Genomic DNA, 19,819 nt, shown 5'->3' on the forward strand with positions numbered 1-19,819 from the left:
CCTAAGTGTGGAGGAGAAAGTGTGGAGGAGAAAGTGGGGGGTAGGTTATACGCGGAGCTCCCGTTGGATGCGGGATCCCCCCCCCCCCCCTGCACGCGATAAGTGGAAGGAAGGAAACGAGAAGGTTCGAGGGTGGTAGGGAAAAAAAAGGTATTATTGTTATGACGGCCCGCCAGGGCAGGCTGTCGAGAGCCCCATATAGCGAGCTGGTTAATGCGGAGGAGGCTCTTCACGACGAACGGACCCGTTATTATAAGCACCCGGCGAGAGCGAGGATAACGGGCGTCATGCATGGAGCGGGGCCCTGCCCGTAATGCTGGTGCGCTCCCCGCTGCACCTCCGTAATCATTTCGCGCAACGGGCTCGATGTCGCTAATCGGCCGTGTAACGCTCTGTAGGCGTGCGAAGAATGCATGGCGGAGTCGTAAGGGAGAAACTATGATATATACGGAGGGGTTGGCTGAGCGTTCGGTCCTGCTGAAAAAGAGGAGAAAAATAAATATGAAATGTCCGAGTGGACCTGATACTAATATTTACAGTTGACATGGAGGGTAAATTTAGGCTTTTGTTATGAAGGGTGTAATTTTATAGGCTTCCGATTTTTCTCCTCTTTTTCTCCCACTCTCTTCTGGAATCTTTTAACCCCATTCCCCATCCCTATACAGAGTATAGCATGCCAGCGGTTATATACGCGCCGGCTAAATTCTCTGTTTTTCTAATAAAGAGCTCTCTCTCTCTCTCGGTCCTGCTTACTTTGAGCGCATACATCATATGTACCGGGAGCCGAGTCAAATACGCGAGTGAAAACTTCGCGTTACGGGGCCTGCAGTTCGCGAGTTTGCGCTTGGCGTCTTACCGAGCGTCTTTGAGCGAGCGATTAAATAGGCGGAATGATGTACGCGTCGCAACGATGTGTATATATAACCATGTTTATAACTTGCCACGCTATACGGGTATGAAGGGTGAACCAGCTTAATATAGACGGGATATTCAGAAAAAAAAAACAGAAGGTGGATCATCTAAGGCGAAGAAAACCAAGTAGATATATGGTTCGCTCTCCAGTTGAGAAGTCACCAGTGTTTGTTTGTTTGTTTCGCGTTCCTCTTCTGTGGAAATGCGGGCGCCGCCACCTGCAGGGGTCAAACCCGCGACCTCGAGCTGAGCAGCGCATAGCCACGTGGACCACACCGCGGCGAGTAATTAGGTAAGCACAATTAATTATCTAACTCGCGGTTCATCAGATCGTGGTTCTGGCACGTGAAAACCCAAAACTTAAAATAATTCGGTTCGGCTGTTCTCCAGCGAAAGCGCGTCTTTTCGTTTCACGTGCCTCTGACTATATATGTACACGGCGTGGACAAAAGCCTCATAAAAATCATGGCAGAGGAGGGTGGATGAAGATGTTCCCACGAATGGAATGAGCCTCTGGTCCTAATCACGTGAAGTTTTTTGGGCAATGCGCAACGCCTGCTTATCCACTTGATTCGCGTCGTTCCGCTGGTACTTTATTTTTCTTTAACGCCACCTGCTTGCTGGTCCAGTTTAACCTGGCAACTCTACTACAACGACCGCCATTTGTACCTCCAAGAATGATGATTACGATGATGATGATGATGAAGAAAATGAAGATGGCAATGTGAACAACTCTGCGAGCTTCCCCCGCTTCAGGTTCATCAACCCTCTCCCCCCCCTTTTTTTTTCCGTTCATCCATCCCCAACTGCTCTCCCTCAGAGCACCACTTTATACTAAAGTGGCGTTATCAAATGCGCCGCAGCTCAGACTAAAATATACGCCCTTCCTCGCGAAACCGGCACCCATTGCTCGCCAACTCTTTATCGCCCCGAGTTCCGCATCGCATCAATTCGAACGATCAGCCTTCCCCAAGGAATTAAAGAAAGAAAGAAAGAAAGAAAGAAAGAAAGAAAGAAAGAAAGAAAGAAAGAAAGAAAGAAAGGAGGTGGGAAATGGGAGGGCTGCCGCAGATCATATTAAGCACCGTATAATAATAAAAAGAATAACGGTCAATCAGACACGGGAGCCACGTTGCGTCTACAGAATGCGCGGCCGTGAAAACCCCATCCTGGGCTCGGTTCTCGGAAACAAGATGTCATTACCTCCTCGCCCTCTAACAAAGACAATTGGAGAAAATAAGAAACACCGCCAAACGAACGGCACGTGGGACCAGTCTATGCGCCTGGGCGATCGTACACGTGGATGGCGTCCGGGCGTCTTAATTGGCTGTATATGGCGCGCGGAAGGGCGCTCGCGTTATATGGGTCATTAAACCTAATAGTCTCGCCAGAGTTTATAGGTGCTTACCGCGCGTACAACAGCGTCCAGACCCTCTAATATGGCATCGTATCGTGCTATTTATTTTTTATTATCATTATTATTTTTTGGGGAGCATTACAGCAGCGGCTGCTGTATAGAGACTTCCCTCTCGATAAGGTGAGTCGTCGTAAATGAGCCGTCGTTGCGTATATAGGAGGTCCCTGATGATGATTTCTCATTAAGTCGTAACAACAGTTAAAAAAAGAAATTACGGCATAAACCAACCTCGATGGTTACCTAAGTCAATGCGAATTAGCATTTCTCCCCCCTCCCCCCCCCCTCCCGCCCTGCATGCACGCGTGGCGCAATTAGGCCCGATACGAAACTTTCACTCCCTCCCGCGGGAAACGTGAATACCATAGTACAGTGTACTATGGTACAGTGTACAGTGTACAGTGTACAGTGTGCAGTGTACAGTACAGTGTACAGTACACCGTAACCGTAGAAACGCTTTGGTGTGTGCATGCGCGCGCGCTCGAGGATAGCCACAACATGCCGTGGTTGCTCAGTGGCTATGTGGGGTGTTGGGCTGCAGAGCACGAGGTCGCGGGACCGAATCCCGCGACCACGGCGGCCGCATTTCGATGGGGGTGCGAAATGCGAAAGCAGCCGTGTACTTAGATTTAGGCGCCACGTTAAAAGAGAAAGAACCCCGGGTGGTCGAAATTTCCGGAGTCCTCCACTACGGCGTGCCTCGCGATCAGAAAGTGGTTTTGGCACGTAAGACCCCGTAATTTAAGGATCGCCACATCCGTGCGGCGCGGGCCGCGACAAAACCGCGACGGCGCGCATATATACGATCGGAAACCAGACCCTGCATATATATGCCACACCAAATTCTTTTTTTTTTTTCGACAAAGTGCTCTCGAAAGTATACACGCGTCATGCGGGGTCCCGCAGGTGGCCCGCGGTCCTCCAACATGGCGCCGCATACGCGGTCTCTCGATCGGCTCGCAATGAAGGCAAAAAAATAGGCGTAGCGCATCGCAAACAGCTGGACAAAAGAAGAACGCGGACGACACACACACACGTTTGGCGCTTTTGCCTCCATCGTGAAGTTGTCACGACGTCAAAAAGAAAAAAACAGGACGCGGGATTAGGACGATAGACACAAAACCCAGCTCTGCATTCAAAGGGCTAAGACCTCGCTGTCGGCGACGTATACCGTATAGCGGTGCACAGGAGTGTCCACGGCCAGAAGTGGTTGCGGGTTCGGACCGGAAGTGCCGTTCCGCCAGAGGAGTCCTCGAGCATCGGGTGTCGAAGCCCCAGCACCTCCACCAGTGTCACGACGTCAAAAGAACAGGACGCGCGGGACCAGGATGATATAAACGAAAACCAGCTCTGTATTGAAAGACCGCAAGAGCCGACGCGCCGACTTCGCCATCTTTCAAAAGGACCGCGGTCGTTGCCCTCGCGTTCTTCAATTCGTTTTGTTCTGTTGCTAGCCTTTAGTCGTGACATTGTACCAACAAGCCTGACGCGTGCGACTCTAATCAACTCTCGGGCTCGGCCTCGGTTCGGCGGTCGATTCGCTTGGCGGGCCGCTGTTCTTCGGCCGCGCGCGTCGATTCATTATTAATATTATTAATTACTGTTATTAGTGTTTATCGATTCATTATTAATGTTATTATTAATTAATGTCATTAATTACTGTTATTGAAGGCTATGCTTTATCATTAATCTCATCTCCTGAATGTCACCCCTGCTAAATGTTGCCAGGTTGACCAGGGCCAGTCAAGCTGTCAAAAAAAAAAAAAAACTTTTTGCCCAGGTATACCCCTACCAGAAATGTGTATTTCCTTCTGGAAAATAAAACTCAAACGAAATTCTCTCTTGTTGCCCGAGCTCCTCGGCTTCGCGTATACCTCGCCGGCCCGTCGCCTTGCCTCCCGTCTCGCCACTTCGGTACGAATCGCATGCCTCTGCAGTCTCTGCAGAGCGTTTTGCACTCTACCCGCTTGATACTTTCTTCGAGCGCTCGCTGGTGCCTCTGCAAGTGGAGGCCTGCGCGCAACATGGCGGAGCTAGCGCAACCGAGCCACGTGTGTATCCGTGGCGCGCACACCAGTGCCGGCAACTGGAACAAGAAGAGGCCGCGAGCCAATAGCGGGCCATCAAGCGGGTGGCATATGGTGTACGGCCACCCTCTTTAGTTACAACCTAAAAAGGATCGGTCGGTGGTATGCCGACCCAAGTGTGCAGCACATACGATGTATTCTTCCGTACAAAACATGATTGTGACAATACACGCGTACATGGCGCCGCGGGGCCAGCAGAGGTGCGCTGAAAGTGGGGTTCCTACATGATCAAGGTCCTAAGTTCGAATCATATTCCAAGCCACCGCATCTTGAGGCTATAGGAACGGTGCCTGAAACCTGAAATTTGGCAGTATCGGTCCAACTCAGGACCAAGATACGGGTGGTGGGATTCATACGAAACGTACAATCAACTTACAACTAACATGGCAACAAATCAATAAATAATAAACACAAAAATCGAGAACTCCTTACTCCGGTGTTACGATCGCAATAAATAACCTATCACGCAATTACAACGAATATACCGAATATACATACAAAATATATGGCAACAAATAAACGGACAAGGGACATGTAAACGATGCCCGCTTTTTTAGCTAGTATACGGATAGAATTAATATCCAATGACATATATAATCTCTCTGAAAAGGCACCAGTTATACTATGGTCTAGGAACAGCGCGTGTGATAAGTAATTATTGAACAACCAGTTTGAAATAACACAATAATCAAGAACCAAGGAGGAGAACACATCCTGGTCCCCGCCGTGAACGGCGTGCCTCTGGAAATTTGTTCCAATCACGTGCCCCGATCCAAGAAAAAAATATATATATACCTGGAAAAGTCTTTCGAAAATCTCTGTTCCTCTACACACTTTCAATGTTTATTCTGTCAAGAGGCGTTACGGTTTAATTGACGAAACCCTGAGATAGTATAGAGCACCGCAGCGAGAGTTCACACAGCTTAGGCAACACGGGCACAATAAGACTTCCAACAAACTCCTTGTCGTTGTCTTTCTCGGTGCAGTGCCTGCTGCTCGTTCTTCTCCAGTACAATTAGTCTAAATCTCGATCTCGATTGGCTTATACATTTTGATTTGTCAATTAACATAACATCGTTAACTACTTTGTAAAAGAGGTTTAAGCCGTTTCGGCTTTCTTCGCGATTCCAGAGGCGACAGACTTGCTTTGATGTGCAGCGGGGGTACCGAAACGCCCCGCTTGTAAGACCAACACGCAAACCGACGAGCATGCCACCTCACCATTTCTTAACTTTGATGCGTAGGAGTCTTGGAGCGCGGATTCCCTGCCTCGCAGGCGTACTACAGGTAATGGGTCGCACTAACATTATTGCAGGCGGTTAGGCTTGGCTTCGGGCGTGGCGTACCTAAGCACCATACCCTAATCTCTGCTTTGTTTTACCTATTGTGTTGTCTAAGTGCGTTGTACATGTTCAGGTTACACGTAATGGTGACTTCCAAGAGCTTATACTCGGGTATCCGCTGCCTTTCTCTCCCATGTAGAGTTCCATGTAGCTTTATCCATTTTAGATTGCGTGGTACAGAGCGAAGCAGGGACAAAGGACGCAAGTTCCATGTAGCTTTACTTTAAGTAAAGTCTAGCGGCTTGAGTTTTTAGCGATATCGTCAGACATACCGTTTTAGTTGGGCGTACTAATTAACATTTACCACGTACTATACACAATACTACTAGTAGTAGCGGAAAAACTTTATTATGTACAGAAACCGGACGGTCTCCTACCCCAGTTCACAAGAGGAAGTAGGGGGTTGAAAAAAAAAAAAAACGGAGTTTGTCCGGCAGGGTGCATGGTGCCCCTAATTCCAAGGCCCCGCTGGCATTGGCCATCAGCTCAGCTCGTTGGATAAGTCGTAGCTGATCTTCCAGAGGGCCGGGCTAGACAACAGCGCCTGCAATTTCGTTCCGTGTACCAGAAGAACATCGAACTGCACCATTGTTCGATGTTTTCTAGGCATTGTTTAACCTTATTTGATTATTTTGCCACTTTATTTCCGCGTACAAAACACACACTCGTCTGCAAACAATAGCTTTTCCTTTCTTTACTTAGGTTTTTTTCTTTAACGTGAATTCGCAGTGATGCGACTAATGTAAATGAGGAACAACAGCATGGTCCGGGTGTCAACCCTATTGGGACCCGTTCTCTTGAATGTCTACAAACTGCTTACGGTCCACAAGGAAAGCCTCGATACAGATACGCGTGTGGTCGCTGCCTATTATGGCTTGAAGCTTAAGAACTAGACTTCGGTGATGAACTTTGCTGAACGCCTTCGTAAAGTATAAAAAGAAGAAGGTCAGTTTGCCATTTTCTAAAATTTCACATATTTCACGCGTGAGTTTCACTAACTGTGTAACCGTTTATAGCCCTTGTTGAGAAAGTCGTGTTGATGTTCATAAGGAAAACCGCTATGCCATGAAAACTGGCTCATATGTTTAAAAACGAGCTGTTCAAGACGTTAAGGCTATGGGCCTAAAGTTGTTCAGGGATTGCATATCTCCACTCAATACAGTAATTATCTTGATTTTCTAATCCTCTGGAAAAAAAATTAAATTATGGAGCTTTTACGTGCCAAAACCACCATCTGATAATGAGACACGTCGCAGTGAGGGTCATCGGAATAATATGGACCTAATTTTGCACCTAAATCTGAGTACACGGGTGTTTTTGGCATTTCGTTCCCCATCGAAATGCGGCCGCCGTGGCCGCGATTCGATCCCGCGACCTCGAGCTTAGCTGCGCAACGCCATATACCCACTAAGCAACCACGGCGGGTTAATTACCTGGAAGTGCCCTAGACTAAACCGATTTGTCATAAATTATGCAAAACTACTTTGCGCCCCACTCGGCGTACCGCTTTACTAAAGCATAGGGAATTTCATCTGGGCGCATACATTTCATTGCGTTCAAATTTAGCAACAAATTAGCTATTTCCCTCGTTTCTTAGACTGCGTTACGTTGGGAATCGGCCCGCGGAAGTGGCTGGAGGCTAGAAACAGACATACCCGATACCGAAATCTGGCTGTAACTCGCCAAAGAAAAACTTTACCTTCTAGAAAAAAAAAAAAGAAAAAAGCCCGTTACGGTGGAGCGGATGCAAAGAAAGGCAGTGCGCGCGTAATCAACCGTACAATGGGCCAGTGCATCATTTTCAGTTTATTATCAGTTCGACAATGATTAGTTACAGATAGCAGCAGACAATGGACCCAGCGTCGACGGCTGCAAACCACGTTGAATATGGGATACCCGTTCCAAAGCAGACAAAGGCCATTCGTCATAGGTGGAGATAACGAAAGCCAGCGCTTGCGACAAGCGACCCTAGCGAACGAGACGCGTATGAACGTCTTACGTTAGGGCATCCTCCGAGCTTGGCAACTCGGCAGGTTCCGTCGGTGATCGCAAAGGAATTGCAAAACGCTGCTGCCGCTCCCCAGATGGCGCCACACTGCTCATTAGCCTTTACGCTTAGCTAACGTAGGCGCGCTAGGGGAGTGCGTCGTCGGAAAAAAAAACGGGCGCGTTCCCGACGGGCCAAATTTTGGACAGTGACGTCACGAAAATTCGCAACAGAATATGCTTATTTCGACGTCCCAGAGAAAACGTCCCGGACCGGTCGCGAGGGCATGCCTCGAGTGTCGCTTTTCTTCAAATAACGCGTACGGTCGACCGTGCCTTCACCGCAGTCGTGGCGTAGCTGGTTCGGGCGTCCTCCTCGGCTGCGGGAGGTAGTGGGTTCAAATCCCCCCACGTCGGGGGAGAAAATACCCACTGCCGCCGGGTTAACCCCCCGGTCCAAACGGGTACAAGCGCTCCCCCGGCTAGACGTCCAGCCAACCGCGGGGGAAGTCGTGCGCTTGGGGAGGGGCTCGGCACCCCCCGTGCGACTCGGGGTCAAAGCGGCGAACCCCGAGCGGGTCAAACCTTGCGTGGGTCACGTGCTTCCGCGAAGGTTGGCACCCTTCCGAAGTTCACGGGCCACCTTGGTATCTGTCCGTCCCTGGGCTTTGTCGTGGTGTTGCGAGCTTCTTTTTGTTTGCTTACGCTTTTTTTTCTTCTTCCTTTCTTTCTTTCCTCTCTCTCTCGCTCTCTCTTTTTTTTTAATCCGCCGCGGTGGCTTAGCGGGTGCGGTGTTGCGCTGCTAAGCAAGAGGTCGCGGGCGCATTCCGATGGGGGGGGGGGGGTCGAAATGCAGAAACCGCCCGTGTCCAGTTGCGTTGGGGGCACGTCGACGATGCCCTGGTTGTCACAATTAATCCGGAGTCCCCTACTGAGGCGTGCCTCACAATCAAACCGCGGCTTCGGCACGTAACCCCAGAAGTCCGCTTTCTATTATTATTATTTCTTTAATGCGCGAGCATTAGAAGTGTCAAAGTCGAAGCGTATGCTTGTAAAGTGTGGGAAGCCGATCACGTGGTAGAGGTGGATACGGGATCGGAGACCTTAGAAAGGGTGTGTGCGTTGTAATGATAAGAAGCAGCACTTGTGCTCAGGCACAGTTGCAAGGCGGAGGTCAGAGAACAATGGCGTAAATAGATGTTCTGGCGGTAGACCGGATGTCTGGTTCCTTACAAGTGCAGTCCTCGCGATTCCTCGTCGTCCTGCAGTGACCGCTTCAGCCAGCTGGCAGAACGCTGTCCAGTAGGCTTCCCTTGTCATGCATTTGGATACGCGCTACCAAGGGCTGCCTCAAACCTGCGCGTTGCGAAGGGATGCCGTCTACGCTCCCTGGGGCATGGATCCCGCTACCGGCGCAAGTACCCGCCTTCAGCGTCCGTGGTCGGCGTCCAGGCCTCCACGACGGCTCCAGACTGCCGGACCACAGCGGCGATCTTGCCCAGTGTAATATCCTGTTCGGTACCCAGTTTCGGTTTGGAATGGTCATGACCGCTGGCGCCACTCCGCGCCTAACGCTACAAGTGTGCCCTGAAGTATTTCCTAACAGCTCAGGTTCTCATCCACAAAGCAAGAGCTAAGGCATCTATTACACCGGGCGTTCTGAGCAAGTGGAGAGGGACACAAGTGGAATGCCCCAACTGCCCTGCGATCAAAGTCGATCTCAAAACATTTGATCTGGTCCTGTCCAGCCGCAGCCACCCTCAGGGACACGCACAACCGACCTCTAAAGGTTGCATCGTACGAAGACTGGGTCACACCGCAAGCAGATGCCACCAGAAGACTTAACGCTTTGCTGTCCTTCGCGAAGAAGGCAGGCATCCTTCCTTTCACCTGATCCCTTACCCCTATCTTAGGCCACGGGCCATCCCTTCTTATAAATGTTTCAATCAATCAATCAATCAATCAATCAATCAATCAATCAATCAATCAATCAATCAATCCTTTCCCCTCACCGGAATAAACGATTTTTTCGTCTGGTCCCCGACTCGAGCAGTCCGGCTCTTCTTTTGCGGCGCATCGCGCCAGGTCGTTCGCGTCACGAGTAGGTCCCGCGTCCGCGGCCGTCCCGTCGTCATCCCAGGCTATCGTCATATGCTCTCATAAAAAAAAAAAACTCCACAATGCATGATCCTATGAAGCACGATCTTCATAGGATCGTGCATTGTGGAGTTTTTTTTTTTTTTTATGAGAGCATATGACGATAGCCTGGGATTAAATAAAGTTCGTTGTCTGTCTGTCCACAATGCACGGCAATGCTCCTTCATTTACGGCATAGGGTGCGCTGCACTCTGTGCACCGCATTCCGAGACGGTGCTTCCCGAGTTCCACGGCGGTTTTCCGGAAGACCCTCCATCATCTGGGTCCGCACAGCCAACTCCGTTGCCCTCCAACCCTGCTGGCCCGAGACTCTCGAGAAATGATCCCCTCGCGGAAAAGCGCCTCCGATGTGAGCAACTGAGGCCCGCACCATCGCTTCCGAGGGAGCACGTGTACCTATACGTGGCTAACCTGGAGTGCGCGGCGCTCACATCTGCATTTGCGGCGCTCCCGAGCGAACTGCGACGGCGCTCGTTCCGTATGCGAATTCGGTTGCGCCGGCGAGCCGAGAGAGCGCGGACGTCGCAATCCACATCTGCGACAAAGTATGTACGGTCGACTCTTGGAAGCTTGCGGCTATATAGCTGCTGGCCTGCTGGACTTCTTCGCCATTCGCTACCAAGCGCGGTCACTTCCAACGCTGCCGGTATAGACGTCATATATGACGACATATATATATATATATATATATATATATATATATATATATATATATATATATATATATATATATATATATATATATATATATATATATATATATATATATATACGACGACATACATGCGGGAGCTCGCTGCTCCTGTGGTCACTGCAGAGCTAAGTGTACGGCCACAGAACACCTATACAATGCCACGGTCAACAAAGTGATCGACGCGCGCAGATACCAAAACGCTCGATTCGTGACCAGGTAGACCAGCGCTGCGGGTGGATGGGTGGATGGATGTTATGAGCGTCCCCTTTGGAACGGGGCGGTGGGTTGCGCCACCAAGCTCTTGCTACTATGCTGCCTAATATCCTACCTAGGTTAACCAATGAAAAAAGAAAAGAAAAAAAAAAACACTATGAACTACCACGTCCAAATTTTCTGATCCCCTATTGCGAACTGTGTTTTTGTACGTCTCCGTCTTTTGTCGTTTCCCCACTTTTCTTTCACCATTCTTCCAATCGTCTCTTACTAATCTCTACTGCGGACATGTTTACTTTTCCCCTGCTCTCGCTGAACCCAAGGGCTTCGAGGAGGCCAGTGGTGCCTAAATCGACCGCTGGGCAGATGTCTTCACATTCTAATAAAACATGGCGGTCCGACCGACCGAGGCGCCACCTCGTGACCTCTTCGGCGGCACCATGGTGCCTGCTGAGAGGGACGCTTGCCCTTCGGCTCCACACTGAAGCCGGAAGCAAGTCCCTGCAGCCGATGTTGCTCTCTTGGAGGACCTGTCTGCCGACCAAATTTTGCGGGGTGCTGATTACCTCTCTTCTGGCGCAGTTCGCGACTCGCCCATCGAGGGCAGTGCAGTAACCCTTCGCCCCTTCACCTCGATCTACGCGGGGCTCCCTAAGATGGCCCGAGGACCCTTCTTGCAACCACGTCAATTGTTGAAGCGGCCTTCGCTCTCGTCAATGATTCGGCACAGTGAGGCTCCACTCGTGGTAGACGTTTCAGCACTCCAACCTCCCGACGGGTCCACGGAAACGTGGTACTTTCCAGACCCCGCCACATCTCCGGTTCTCAGAGCCGTCATTGGTCGAAGGTGCACTGCCGCGCTCGGCGACATCTTGCTCGAGGAAGCCGATCGCTTTCGACCCAGGCGAGGTCCTCGTTATCGAAGATATACCCGTGCGGTTAAAGTCCATAGCAGAGAAAAATTCAACGCGGGCGGACACTCCCAGCGGTCGAATCGACTGTAGCCCACCAAGCTGCCGGCATTAATACTGTTACGTGAAGGACGAGTCAGTAGGACGAGCAACTATTTACAGGTTATATTAATACACAACAGCGGTTGCCGCGCTGACCGGTTAGATTCACAGCGCGAGCCCAGTTCGTTCTTCCTCCTCTTTTCTCGAGTGATATGGCGCTCACGCGCCTCATTCAAACAACCGAATACCGCACGCGTGTAGCCTAATCCCCCGGCAGCAGAAGCGACGTCCCGGAGCGTCTAAATGTCATCACTGGGAGGGTGATACTGCTTCAGTCGTGTAACGTGCACGATATCACTGCACTGGGAAGCAGATGGGGCGTCAGGGGCGATCTCGTAGGTGACGGGAGTCACGGCACGAAGCACTCGGTAGGGGCCTGTCCAACGAGACAGCAGCTTTTCTGACAGGCCGACCTGACGCGACGGAGACCATAGAAGCACCAAAGAACCAGGCCGGAAGTGCACGCCTCGGTGTCGGCGGTCGTACAAACGCCCTTGACGTCTTGAGATTTCAGAAAGCGGTCACGGGCACTTTCCCTTGCGTGGGCACAGCAGGCGATGGAGCCAAGTGCATATTCACTGTCGGTGCCGCGTGAACAGGGAGGGTTGTGTCGAAGGGCAGTGCTGGTTCTCGGCCGATACAGAAGGAAAAATGGGGAATAACCGGCTGTGTGGTGGTGCGAGGAATTATAAGCAATTGTGACACACTGTAGAGCGAGGTCCCCGTCAGTGTCGTCTGAAGAGACATATTTCGCGAGCAAGTCTGTGAGAGTGCGATTTAGATGCTCCGTGAGGTCATTTGTTTGTGGATGGTATGACGTGGATAGCTTGTGCCTCGTGGCACAGGACTGCAGGATGTCCGCGATAACTTTTGATAGGAATGTCCGGCCACGGTCTGTGAGAAGTTGTCGCGGAGCTCCATGTAATAAAATCACGTCGCGTAGAAGGAAATCGGCGACATCTGTGGCGCAGCTTGTAGGAAGCACTCGGGTGATGGCGTAGCGCGTGGCGTAATCCGTGGCCACAGCGATCCACCTGTTCCCAGAGGTAGAAAAAGGGAAAGGGCCAAGTAAGTTCAAATCAACCGGAAATAAAGGTTCCGCGGGAATTCCGAGTGGTTGAAGGTACTGTTACGTTTCGCCTCCGACGTGCGGTATAGCCAGCGTGGATGCAACGGACGCCGGGGCTTCGTTCAAAGCGGCGGACATTTTGGCCCGTTGAGCGCCGCCGATACGCCTCCCCGCCAAGCGCGTCCAGGCATGTTTCAATGCCACGTGTCTTCGTGCTTGTGTGTGAGTGTGTGTGCATGTTGGTGCCCACGCTTGTCAAAGCGCGGCAGCCGGGGAGAGGAGCTCCCCAACTGTGAAGCGAGGAGGTCTGACCGGCGCCGGCCCGGCGGATGCGTCACTTCTTGTCTCAACGTGTCCGTGCGCCGCCGTCACGGGCGCCTCTCGCAAGCCGTTCCTTCTTGCCCTCGACTCCGAGAGTATAAAAGCAGCTGCCCCAGGACGCCAAGAGAGAGGCTTCGATTTCTTCCGTCGAGTAACGTGGTCTCCCGTCTCTCCACTTCGGTCGACCTGACCGGCCGCTCTTTTGCGATGCTAAAATAAACAAGTTGTTCTGTTAGCAGCCGACTCATCCTTTGCCGGGACCTTCGGATGCTTCCAGCTGTGCCCCAGGCCGCCAGGCCAACGCTACCCTTGAGGCTTGCGACCCAGACGCAACAGTACCCAGCAGGGAGCGTCGATGGTGTCTTGCGTCGCTGGCATTTCTCACACGCGGCTACGTATCTTCGAACGGAGTGAGCAAGCCCTGGCCAAAAGAACCGTCGGCGGATCCGGTAGTAGGTACGTGACACAACCAGGTGACCGGTAGAGAGGAGGTCGTGAAGTTCGTGGAGAATAGCCGATCGAAGGTGTTGAGGGATCACCAGAAGTAATGCGAGGCCGTCGGGGTGAACGTTGCGGCGGTGGAGTACGCCATCTTGAAGTGTGAATAAGCGAAAAGAACTGTCGGCGAGTGACGATTCCAGACGGTCAATGATGATACGCAAGGACGGGTCACGGCGCTGCTCGTCGGCTACATGGCCGGAGCAGTGGTAAAACAGAGAGAACACGGGCGTCGGTGTCAGTGTCAGACGTAGAGGTCGCGTCTTCGACTGGGTAGCGAGCGAGGCAATCTGCGTCCTGGTGTTGGCGGCCCGACTTATAAGTCACTGTGTAGGTATATTCTGGTAGTCGGAGGGCCCAACGACCGAGCCGGCCAGTAGATCTTTGAGCGACGAAAGCCGCCGGAGCGCATGATGGGCCGTGATTACTGAGAAGGGCTCGCCATATACATATGGGCGGAACTTCGAAACAGCCCAGACGACAGCATGACACTCGCGCTCGGTAATCGAATAGTTGCGCTCTGCAGTTGTCAGGAGCCGGCTAGCGTAGGCTGTAACGTTGTCGTGTCCGTGTTGGCGTTGCGACAAGACGGCGCCGATCCCATAACCACCGGCATCGGTTCGGACCTCTGTAGGTGCGGCCGGGTCAAAGTGGGCCAAGACCGGTGGATTGGCGAGAATCGTGATAAGGCGTGAAAATGCGGCAGCCTGAAGGGAACCCCACGTAAAAGACACGTCTTTCTTCAGAATTTCAGGGAGTGGTCGAGCGATTGCTGCGAAAATTTTTCACGAACAATCGGAAATAAGAGGAAGCTTTAGCTCGGGCCCAACTCCGACGCGGCCTATTCAAATACATGTAAAACGCAAAAACGTTTTTATGAGACAACCCCTGGACCGATTTTGATGAAATTTGTTGCATTTGAAAGAGAAAGTTAAATTCTAGTGACTGTTGGAAGCGGAATTTCGATTTAGGGCTTGACTTTTCTTAAAACGATTTTCAAATATTTGACCGTTTGAAAAAAATAGAAGCACCAAGTTTACAAATTCATAGCTCTGCATCAAGAACTGATATCGCAGTTCTGTAAACGGCATCCATTAGATCATTCAAAGCGGACAAATTCAATATGTCATTTTACATCTTACGTGAATTTGTTACGTTGGTTACAACGGTTTTGCAAAAGTTGTATTTCACTATGATTAATTCTTTTTATATTCATGTGTAACATATCAATTTTGTCCGCTTTAAATGTACTATTAGATGCAGTTCCCAGAATTGTATTATCATTTTTAGTGGTTAAGTTACAGAGTTGTAAACTTGATAGTTTCGTTTTCTGAAAATTTTCGATTTTTGCCAATTTTTAATAAAAAATTAACAATGTAACTCAAAAATTCGAAACCAACAGTCACTAGATTTTAAGTTTTTCTTTTAAATGCAACAAACCTCGTCAAATTTGGTGCAGTCGTTGCCGAGAAAAACGAATTCTCCTTTTACATGTATTTAGATAGGAGCACTCGAGCTCTTGCACTGGAGACGGATACTCTACCGTCCCCGCATGAACAGCAGGATGCCACTATCCCTCAAAAGGAAAGTGTATAACAGCTGTGTGTTACCAGTACTCACATATGGGGCAGAAACCTGGAGACTTACGAAAAGGGTTCTGCTGAAATTGAGGACGACGCAACGAGCTATGGAAAGAAGAATGATGGGTGTGACATTAAGGGATAAGAAAAGAGCAGATTGGGTGAGGCAACAAACGCGGGTAAACGACATCTTAGTTGAAATCAAGAAAAAGAAATGGGCATGGGCCGGACATGTAATGAGGAGGGAAGATAACCGATGGTCACTAAGGGTTACGGACTGGATTCCAAGGGAAGGGATGCGTAGCAGGGGGCGGCAGAAAGTTAGGTGGGCGGATGACATTAAGACGTTTGCAGGGACAACATGGCCACAATTAGTACATGACCGGGGTAGTTGGAGAAGTATGGGAGAGGCCTTTGCCCTGCAGTGGGCGTAACCAGGCTGATGATGATGATGATGATGACTCGAGCTAAAGCTTCCTCATAAGAACAGAGCCCCACAAAGCTCTGGACGTCTTTGGCAGACTGAGGTACAGGAAAAGCCGTTACTGCTCGAACCTTCACCGGGTCGGGTTGTACTCCGGAAGCATCGACGAGATGGCCTAGCACTGTAATCTGTCGACGCCCAAAGTGGCACTTCGATGAGTTTAATTGGAGCCCAGTCTTGCGGAAGACGTCAAGGATAGCTGCGACGCGCTCAAGGTGCGTCTCAAATGTAGGAGAAAACACAAGGACGGTCGTCGAGGACACCAATGCAAGCTGACCATTTCAAACCTTGAAGCAGTGACGAATGCGGTCTTTTCTTGGTCTTGCTCATCGACGAAAATCTGCCAATAACCAGATCGAAGGTCGATGGACGAAAAGTATTTGGCACCGTGAAGATAATCAAGAGCGTCGTCGATTCGCGGTAAAGGGTAAACGTCCTTTTTAGTAATTCGGTTTAGGTGGCGGTAATGAACGCAGAAAGGCCACGTGCCATCTTTCTTTTTGACGAGCACGACCGGCGACGCCCAAGGAGTCTACGAAGGCTCAACAATGCCTCTGGCGAGCGTCTTGTTTACTTCCTGCTGAACAACTTGTCGCTCTGCCGTGGACACGCGATACGGTCGGCGGTGAATGGGAACAGCATCACCAGTGTTTATCCGATGCTTATAACAAGGGACGTCTGACCAAGTGGTCGATTGTCAGTGTCAAATATGTCGCGGTAGGAAAGCAAAATGCGATATAGGGCGGCTGCTTGGTCGGGTGCGATGTCCGGAGCGACCGTGGGATGTAATGGGCCGTCGAGGTGCAAAGCATCCTGCGGGTAATCAGCAGGATCTGGAGACGCGTCGGTTCCAAAAGCAGTGACGTGGTCATCTGTCACTGAGCGGAGCGTGGCCACCCGCTATGCCTTCAGGTAACACTTGCTTCGTCAAGCCACCATTGATAACAGGGAGACACATCCGATTAGCGACAAGGGTTACGACGGAATGTGGCACAGAGATGTTGCGCGCCAGGAGGACATTACGAATAGGTGCGACGACATAGTCGCCATCAGGCACGGTTGCCGTGGAGGCCAATTCGATGAAGGTTAGGGTTTTTGGAGGTAAGCGAACAAACGCTGTAGTGCAGTGGGTGTTCGGTTGTTCGGGGCGAACGTCTGAAAGAAGAGGAAGCTCGAGGCGCAGCGTAACGGTGGAGCAGTCGATGAGGGCAGAATGCGTCGTCAGAAAGTCAATCCCGAAGATTAGGTCATGAGGGCAACTGGTCAGCACGGTGAACAGGACTGGAACTTGGCGGCCACCAATTCGTATGCGAGCAGTGAACATACCCCTGACGGCAACAGTGGCGCCATTGGCGACGCGTATGGCTTGAGTGATATGGCAGGCGTAATAACTTTTTTGAGGCGATTACATAGGATAGCGCTCAATAAGGACATTTAGGCTCCAGTATCAATTAATGCCGTCGACGGAACATCAAGTCTACTTCAATTAGGTTCGTGTTCGGTGAGGAGCGTCAACGGAGGATTTGGACAGTACGAACGTGATGCAGCACTACCTCCAGGAGCTGCATGGCCTAGTTTTCCGCCAGCCGGTTTGGCGAGGAAAAGCGGCGAGGTTGGGGTGACGGGGAGCGACGGCCTTGAGACTACGGCGATCGCACGGAGGAGCAGCTGTCCGGGGCATCAGAAGCAGGGTACAGACGGCGAGGTGAATAACGGCGAGCGTCGGCGTATGGGCGACGAGCAGGGAATGAGCTCCAGTACGGCGGCATCCAGGTGATGCGGCAGTGGCGGGTTACATGACCAACGCGGTGGCAGCGGAAGCAGAGCGATTTGTCGTCTGGGGTTCGCCATTCAGCAGGATTGCGTGGTCTGGGAGCGAAATACTGGTCATTACAGGTTGTGGACATGGGAATGTGTGCCGAATCAGGTCGTGAGACAGAGCAGGCGGTAGGGATGCTAAGGTTTGCAATTTCTTGCCGCACAACTGCTTGAATAACGGAAATAGTGGGGGCCGCTTGGTCAAAGGTACCGTGAGGGGGTCGTGGATGAAGGGGGGCCGGACTCGCCGCTTCAATCTCACGGCGAAGGATACGTGTGACGTTCTCTTGAAATGGTCATGTGGCGGTAAGAGCGGAGCAAGAGGACGTGGCAGGGGTGTTTAGGAGGCGGGAAAACTGGGAATACGCGGCGGCATTCTTTAACGATGGCGTCGACGGTAGAAACGTCGTTATGGACAAGCAAATTGAAGGCGTCGTCCGCGATGACTTTTAGAATATGGCCTGCCTTGTCAGCCTCGGTCATGTGCTCGTCGATTTTCCGGCAAAGCACTTCCTGTGTGTAGGAGACATACGACTCGGTCGATGACTGGACACGGGTGGCAAGCTCTTTTCGCGCAGCCTGTTGGCGACCTGACGGGCTGCCAAATAGGTCGCGAAGCCGCTCTTTGAAAATGTCCCTAATGGAGAGCTCGATGTCATGGGTGCGAAACCAGACACGCGGTGTCCCGTCCAGATAAAAGATAACATTGGCAAGCATAATGGTAAGGTCCCAGTGGTGGCTTCGGCTAACCCGCTCATACATGCTGAGCCAGTCATCGACGTCAACGTCATTTTGGGCGGAGAATGTCCCAGGATCACTGAGACTATAGGAACCGCAACGTACGTTGCGGTAGGCGCCGCAGGTGTAGGTGGCGACGGGGTGGTTCCATCGGAAGCCATGGCCGAGAAGACGACGGTGCGGCCGCTTCGGAGCTCTGTGGCGAGGACGCGGAACGTTCCATTTCCACAACAATGTTACGCAATGGACGAGTCAGTAGGACGAGCAACTACTTACAGGTTATATTTACAACTGCGGCTGCAGCGCTCACCGGTTAGATTCACAGCGCGAGCCCAGTTCGTTCTTCCTCTTTTCTCGAGCGAGCGCGTCCGCGCGCCTCGTTCAAACAATCGCATACCACACGCGTGCAGCAATACTGAAACCAAGCTGCTGATTTCGGTGTTGGGCACATGCGTTTTGAACGCTAGCTAGCGCGCGCTACGCCGGCTGTGCTGAGCGGTGCGGAATTTTTTTTTCTTTTACTGCTCAACCGCACCTGGTCGTAGTGCGGAATCTTTATTTTTTTAGTGAAAGCGATTGCGACTGATGATATCACGACAGCGTTAAGGGCCCCCCGTCTCGCAGAAGATCCGGCGTCCCGCGTCAACCGTCTTTCCGGGAAAAATCGTTCCGAACCAAGCATACCCAACCACTCTTCCATAACCAAAGTTGCTCATACCATGTCTTTCATTTGTTACAAAGCTCTTCCTCGGAATATCGAGAATGACGGCCCACAAACAAACGAAAAAAAAAGAAGAAAACGACAGCGCATACCTTTTGCGTTAAATCTTCCTAGAATGAAATATTAGAAGTGCGAAACAATGACAGGAGATTGAGCCACGCAAGAGGGCGCGTTTCTACCAGAAGGCTCGCCTTCGTGCATAGCGTTCGCCGCCAGCGTTTCCCGGTAAACATTGCGATTACATAAGCTGCAGCTGCCGGGAAGCTGACGAAAGCTGACGACAGTCAAAGCTATCAAACGAAAAGCAAAGTGTTTCCGCTGCCATCCCATCTTCACAGAGTGGAATGGTTGCCCGGGCTCGCGATTGCCGTTTTCGTTCAGCATCGCGGGAACGTCCTTCGTCGGTGGTCGTTTCACGCCAGCGCCGTTTACATTCTCGTTGCTGTTCCAAGGTCGATTCAAATAGGTCGCGAAGCTTCGGGCGAAAAGCGGTTCAGTACAGATTGTCACCGACATCAGCATGGGGGGCTATGGGAGCAGCGATTGAAGCGCGACTAGGTTTGGAGGGAACAAACATTGGGAAAGAAAAACGCGTTTTTTAATTCAAACGAGACACAGTTAGATTCATTCAACGAAAATAATGTTCCTAGTCAATTTTATATATTCGTGACGAGTTAAGAAAATACAAGTTTAATTTTATTATTATTAATAAATGCACTTCTTTTCAGCGCCCATCGCTACAGGGGGCGTTGACGCCACTATCACTCGCAA

The sequence above is a fragment of the Dermacentor variabilis genome, chromosome 8 (genome assembly GCF_050947875.1).
Source record: "Dermacentor variabilis isolate Ectoservices chromosome 8, ASM5094787v1, whole genome shotgun sequence".
Lineage (NCBI taxonomy): Eukaryota > Metazoa > Arthropoda > Arachnida > Ixodida > Ixodidae > Dermacentor > Dermacentor variabilis.